The sequence below is a fragment of the Octopus sinensis genome, linkage group LG20, assembly GCF_006345805.1.
Source record: "Octopus sinensis linkage group LG20, ASM634580v1, whole genome shotgun sequence".
NCBI lineage: Eukaryota > Metazoa > Mollusca > Cephalopoda > Octopoda > Octopodidae > Octopus > Octopus sinensis.
The window spans coordinates 21,782,836-21,790,303 of NC_043016.1; the positions used below are offsets into that span (position 1 = coordinate 21,782,836).

At 35.9% G+C, this 7,468-nt stretch overlaps 1 long non-coding RNA gene across 1 annotated transcript in view; it reads right to left on the minus strand.

Moving 5' to 3' along the window:
- LOC118767250 overlaps positions 1–2,559 on the minus strand; it is a 7,936-nt gene extending 5,377 nt beyond the window's left edge. Inside the window, exon 1 of the long non-coding RNA XR_005003152.1 lies at positions 2,522–2,559. This is a non-coding gene — a long non-coding RNA (uncharacterized LOC118767250). The remainder of the gene's footprint in view (positions 1–2,521) is intronic.
- Between the last annotated feature and the right edge of the window lie 4,909 nt (positions 2,560–7,468).

Genomic DNA, 7,468 nt, shown 5'->3' on the forward strand with positions numbered 1-7,468 from the left:
TGGTTGGGAAATGGCAAGAGGACTGGAGGTGTGGGAGTTTTGGTGAAGGAAGAAATTTGTGAGAAGGTGGTGGAGGTCAGGAGAAAGAGTGACAGAATGATGACAGAAGTATTAGCATTTGTGGAAGAAGTGGTGAGAGTGATTTGTGGGTATGGTCTGCAAAGTGGAAGAGGGATCATTGAGAAAGAGTGGTTCTTTGATGAAATGACGAGTGGGACTTACATAAGATAGATGAATTGGTTTTGGGCATGGGTGATTTTAATGGACATGTTGGGAAATGGGTGTGCATGGGGGAAATGGAATTGGGAAGAGAAATTTGGAAGGAAGAATGCTATTGGAGTTTTATGATGTGATGGAGTTGTGTGTGGTGAACACATGGTTTAGGAAAACAGAGAAAAGTAAGGTGACTTTCAGTACAGGAGGGAATGAGACAGAGATTGATTTCATGTTGGTGGGCAGGAAAAACAGAAAATATCTGAGAGATGTGAAGACAATACCAGGAGAGTTGCAGTACGGGTTGGTGATTGCTGACTTGGATAAGAAGGAAGTAAAAAAGTGTGTGAGAAAGGGAATGGTTGAGAGGTGAAAGATGTGGAAACTGAAGGAAGATTAAACAAGAGCAAGGTTTGAGGAGAGAGTTGAGGAGTTGGTAAGCATTGATGCACTGGATTTGTGGAAGTCTTTTAAGGAAGAGGTACTAAAGGCATGTGACAAAGTGTGTGGAAGGATGAAAGATAGGAGAGATCGAGGAGATATGTGGTGGTGGAACAAGGAGGTGAGGGATGTGATAGCAAGAAAGAAGGGGGCGCACAAAGCTTTATATAATAATAGGACAGAGCAAATGAAAGAAAGGTATAATAACAAAGAATTGTGCAAAGAGGGTGGTTGCAAGGTTAATAAAGAAGGAGACTGAGGAGAAGTTGAATGGACTGGATGAGAACCCAGATAGAGTGTTTAGGTTTAAATCAATGAAAAAAGATGGAAGAAATGTTGAAGGTGGAAGACGTATGAGAGGGAGTGATGGAAGGTTGAATTTTAGTGAGAAGGATAGGGGAAGAGTTTAGAAAGAGCATATGGAGGAAATTATGAATGAGGAGAATGAATAGAATCAGAGGGTGGAAGCTGTGGTGGTGAAGGGGCCAGTGGAGAGGGTTAGTTGGGAAGAGGTAGTGGAGGCAATGAAGGAAATGAAAACAGGAAAGGCGCTGGTCCATCAGAAGTAAGTGTGCAGATGATAACTGCAAGTGGAGAGATGGGATTGTTGTATTGGATAATTTTTCATTCCTTTAAGAATATTGTAGAATGGAAACTTTTCATAGATTGGGACTTATTTCCTAATTGCTATAGAAATTTATTGTTTCAAGAAAAAATTGAATTTGAATTACTTTTAATTTTTATGATTATGGATAACAACTCAGACTGTAACTTCTGAGTCCGAGTCTGGCACATGTGAACGATGTTGAAAGAATGTCTGCTATGAATGATATTTTTTGACATAGGGCACCTCTAAGATGACCATCAGATGCTGAACGAAAATAAATAGACTGCAACCAGGCTCAATAAAATGAGCCCAACTTATTGACTGAAATTACATACTTGAAGTCAGTGTTGGCAGAAATTAAATCAGCTTGAAAATACATGTTCACTTTACTAAATTTATGCTCGGGCCAAGCCCGAACAGCCTGAGAGCTGGAGTTGCCACTGATATATATATATATATATATATTATATATATTTCAAATTTTATCTTTGGTGAGTTAACTTGGGAATTCTTAGTGACAATGTAACCTTCATATAATTAGGTATCTTTGGTTTGATGAGACACTAGCTGAGTATCCCTCATTGAGTAATTTTTACATCAGAGGATCTGCCGGCTAGGAAACACATCTAGCCTGGAATTTACTTCTTCCACTCCCTCAGTTTGGATCTCCAATGCTCCCTCCACTCTCAAAAATATTTTTTTGTTTTGCAAGGTACTTGGTGACCCTGACAGTGCAGGTGCCACTTAAAAAGCATTTAGTGCACACTGTAAAGTGGTTGGCATTTGGAAGGGCATGCAGCTGTAAAACCTTTCCAAAACTGACTTTGCCTGTGCTTATGCCACATAAAAAGCACTAAGTCCAATCTGCTGAGTGGTTGGTGTTTGGAAGAGCATCCAGTTGTAAAATTCCTGCCAAAACAATCACAGAAGTCTGGTGCAGGCTTCGGCTTGGCTGGCTCTCAAACCATTCCACTCATGCCAGCATGGTAGGCAGACATTAAACAATGATGATGATGATGATGGTATATACATATGTACTTTTTTAAGCCTGGTACTTATTCTGTTGGTCTCTTTTACTGAACCACTTAGTTAGGAGGACATAAATGCACAAACACCAGTTGTCAAGCAGCGATGAGGAACAAACACAGACACAAAAACACACACACATATGTATGTATACGTACATATATAAATATATATGTATATATACATACATATATGATAGGCTTCTTTCAGTTTTCATCTACCAAATTCACTCACAAGGTTTTGATCAGCTTTGTCAGAGGACACTTTCCCAAAGTACCATGCAGTGGGACTGAACCTGGAGCCATGTGGTTGGGAAGCAAGCTTCTTACCACGCAGCTATGCCTGCACCTATTATGTGGGTAAATTCATATTAATAAACAGAAAGAAGAAAATGCTTTGAGAACTTTATTATGGATAAATAAAAATGAAAGTATATGCATTTCTACCAGTTTCAATTGCTCCAAAAGATGATTTGGCCATGCAGAAATAAAAGGGAAAAGAAAGTGAAATAAAATAAATGAATATTTCATGATATCAGTTCTTTATTTTCACATTACTTTCTTACAAAAGTCACATCTGTAATTTCATTTCCTTCTGAATGTTGCTGAGTTGTAGTAGTTTATATCATTGTATTAGTTTATATGAATCGTTTATATCATTGATTTACTGTTCTTAAATGAAAAATATTAACTTTATTTCTTTTTATAATCTAAAATATCATGTTTTAATATTCATTTATTCTATGTATAGATTATTTTCCAATTTAGTTTCAAATATGATCTTCACTGTGAGACAGACATAAATAATTAACACTTCCAGTGTATTTGTTTATAGCTAAAAGATGTAAGTGTATTCAGTAAACAAAATATTCAATGACAAAATTAAAGTAATTTGTAATTAATTTGGTATCCAATATTGCCAATCTTTCTAAAGGATTGCCAATATTTTATTGTCATATTTGTAGTATTTTATCCCGAAGCATTGGTTAAAATTTTGGCAGCTCACCACTGAGTACAGGTATTTGTATATTGCAAAACTATTGCTTATAGATAGTGTAGGAAACTTTGGCTTGAATCTTCACTGAATGTAAGAGATGTTATAGATATTAAATTCATATAATAATGAGAGATCCTTATCTTGGTTGTGAACAAAAAAATTTCAATATTCTTGGGGATGAATGTGTATATTTAAAGGTAAAATAAGAAAGCAAAACGCCTTTGAAAATTCACTTCATTCATTTCTAATGATAATACCTATGCAAACACATTTCTATTATTATTATAGACTTGGCAATAAACATTATGAAGTTGGATTTTATGTTTTAAATGAATTATGTACTTGATTAGGATATAATAAATGACAGAAAATTACATTTCTGGATGTTCTAGATTTCATGATTAAAGAGTAAACATATACATTATTTAATAGTTATAAACTTTCAGTAATAGATCTAGTTAATAAAAATCATCATCATCATCTTTCTTCCATGCTTGCATGTTTTGAACAGGATTCAACAAATCAGGGGACTACATCAAGTTCCATAGTTAGCTTTGACATAGTTTCTGTGGCTGGATGCTCTTCCTAAAGCCACCAACTTCACAGAGTACCCCAGGTTTTTTTTTCTGTAACACCAGCCTTATGAGATCATCAAGTAACCTGCAAGACACAGAAAAAATTCCCTCGATTGAGTGGGGTTGTAATAATAAAGAAGGCAGAACTTGTGGGATTGTATTTATTAGATAATATTAAAGAGTATTTCCATTCTATTCAAGGTTGTCAATGTAGGGATGACTCTTTTTTTTACTTTATAGATATAGTAATGTAGAAATTGAATGTGACAAAAAAATTAAGAAAATACTTCAACTATTGTGGGTTTGAATCATAAAACAGCTGATTTTTTAGTTAGTTAGTTAGTTAGTTAGTTAGTTAATTTGGCTCAAAAGCAAATAGCAAGGCCATGTAGGGGGACATGGAGTTAAGTACAGGGTGGTGTTCATGTAAAGAGTTCAGGCCACTTGAGGTCAAGGGAGGCTTTGAACAAAGCGGTCGTCGGCATCTTCACCATCTCGTCTGGCAGCTTGTTCCACGGATCCGCAACCCGGACGGAGAAAGCTCCTCTCCTTCGATTAAGATGAAATCATCGCAGGTAGAGCTTTTCGGAATGACCCCGCAGCCGACGCTCTGGAGCAGGAATGAAGAACAGCTCTTTTGAGAGGTTACACTTTCCACTTATGATGTTGTGGGCGAGAATGAGATCACCACGGCGGCGGCGTTTTTCAAGAGAATAAAGGTCGAGCGTCCTCAGCCTTTCTTCGTAGGACAAATTTAGATGTCTCTTTTTATTTAAACTCTGGTTCATATAAACCTTGTCACAAAATTAATGAAAATCTTCAATACATACACACAAAAAAAATCAAATCTACATAAAATTATAAATGGCATTTCACATTGTATTTCTAAAATTTCAGATAATAAAGATATTTTTTCCTATCATACTAACTACTGTAATTCAGTTATTTCTAGAGTTCGATATAAAGATAAAATAGAAATGATACAAATGATAAACAACAATTAGGTACTACAAATAATAAAACAATAAATTAAAAAAATGATTCCATTAACACAGAATATTGTAAAATTTATTAATCAAAAAATACACAAAATAATGATTAAGTTGATAACTCACATAATAATAACCACAGCAATAAATTTAATAACAATAAATATGATTCTAATAATAATAATCATTACTATAATAACCCTACTAATAAATAAATAATTAATAAAAATAATAAATGTTACAGATCTAGTGAATCAATTAACAGAAAAATTATATGGTACAATGTTTTGTTTAGTAGTCATATATCCACTAAAATACCTTTTCTATTCTTTCTACTATTAGAAAAACACCACACTGCTTAGTGTAGGTGATAATATATCTTCTTTAAATTATGAAAAAAATAACATCCTGGTAATAATAATAGTTGTAAGAATATCAATACAACAACAACAACTACTACTACTACTACTACTACTACTACTACTACTACTACTATATGGATGCCACATCTATGAATTAAAGTATTATAACCACATTTCTTCTTTCAAATATTAAAGTAACTCTAACAATACATCCTTCACAATTCTCATTTGGGAGTTAAAAGATAACAATATAAAATACACACTGTCTTGATCAGTAATTTGTGTTCGTCATACAGTACAGAACAGTAGAAACTGTATTAACAAGCACAAGGAATCAATTATCCAATGCTTATGAGGGCATGCTGAAAAGTTCCTGGCTTTGGGTAAAATAAAATACAGGAGGATCAGTTATAAGGTTATTAAGAACTAGCAGCATAGCCCGGGTATGTAAGAGCCCCTAGTAGGCAACGACTAATCCCAATCTAGTCCTTTCCCTCTAGGGAACGAAGGCGCATGTGTAGGTTGCAATGTCTTCTCTTCACTCCCAAATAACTATCAAACAGCTATCGATAATTCAACCCAATCAATTCCTATCAGGAAGAAATTACATTCGAGACTTTACCCCCAACACCGCCACTTCTGCTAATAGCTGCTGCAGTCGCAAGTTATTCAAATACTTTTTTTGTTTACACTTTCTTTATAACTACCACCCCAAACGTCTTACCTTAAATTTTTGACGTACCCTAAGGGTCCTCGGACGCTACTTGCAAACTCTTGGTTTATTATAAACCGCTTTTGTCGTGTGCATCAAAAAACCTTTTCCATTCGTTTGTTCAGTTTTGTCACTTTTGACTTTTTCGTTGTTGTCACTCACATTGCTGCCCGCTTTTTTGCCGTTTTTGTACATTTTTATACATTTTGGGATACTTACCCCACGTGTTCCGAGAGTTAAAAAGGTCGAGTTGCGCCCCCTAGACAGTCTGTAGAAAATGTGTTGCATATAAAAAGCTTAGATTCTCGACCCATGTCTTATTTATCGATTTTTTTCAGAACTGGGGGAACTTTTCAAAATTTTCGCTGCGTTAGTTTTGAATTATGACATTGGGCTATGTGTGTGTCAAGTTTCATCAGAATCGGTTGAAAGCCGTGGTCAGGGTGAGGGTACAACCTGACAGACACACAGACACACAGACAGACAAACTGCCGTTTATATATAGAGAGATGAAATGTCTGAGTTTGAGCTGAAAGTTTATTTTACTTTATCTCAACAAAAAGCTATGCAGTTAATCAAAGTATGCACCTAAATTATCAACACAATTTTGCCATTTTATTGGTAGCTTATTTATGCTGGCAGTGAAGAATTCTGGAGAGTAAGAGGTGATGAAATCACAAAAGGCTGTTTTTGCATCTTCTTCAGATTTGAAGTTTTTTCTTGCAAAAAGTTGTCTAATGCCTAGAAAATGTGATAGTCAGTTCGTGCAAGGTCTGGTGAATATAGTGGATGACAGAGAACTTCCAAGTTCAGTTCCTGTAACTTGAGTAGTGTTCTTTGTGCAACATGTGGTCAAGCACTGTCTTGCAAGAGAATTGGCCTGTCTATATTGACCAATCTCAGTTGTTTAAATGCAAGATCATTCATCATTTCATCCAGTTGGCTGATGAATACATCTACTGTAATTGACTTACCAGGTCTCAGGAAGCTGTAGAGGATGACACCAGTGCTGGACCACCAAACAGACACCAATATCTTTGTTTGGTGAATATTCTTTTTTAGATTGTGTTTTAGCACTTCATCTCTATCCAACCACCATACAGAACACTTGCTATTGTTGCAAAGAATCCATTTTTCATCACATAACAATACAATGTAAAAAAGGGTTTACTTTTATGTTGTGACAGCAAAGAACAGCAAGTTTCAAGACAATGTGTCATTTGATGCTTGTTCAGTTTGTGTGGTACCCACTTGTCCAGTTTGCTCCGATGGATATGTAATGTCAGTGTGCATACTCGACAGAATGTTAGTACCTTGAGAGAAAAGTTGGACTTAAGAAGCATCTGATGTGGTGTGCAAGAGAGACAACTACACTGGTATGGCCATGTGGCGAGAACAGATATGGATAGCTGTGTGAAAATGTGCCACACCCTAGTGATTGAGGGAACCTGTAGCAGAGGTAGACCCAGGAAGACCTGGGATGAGGTGGTGAAGCATGACCTTTGAACATTGGGCCTTACTGAGGCAATGACTAGTGACCAAGACCT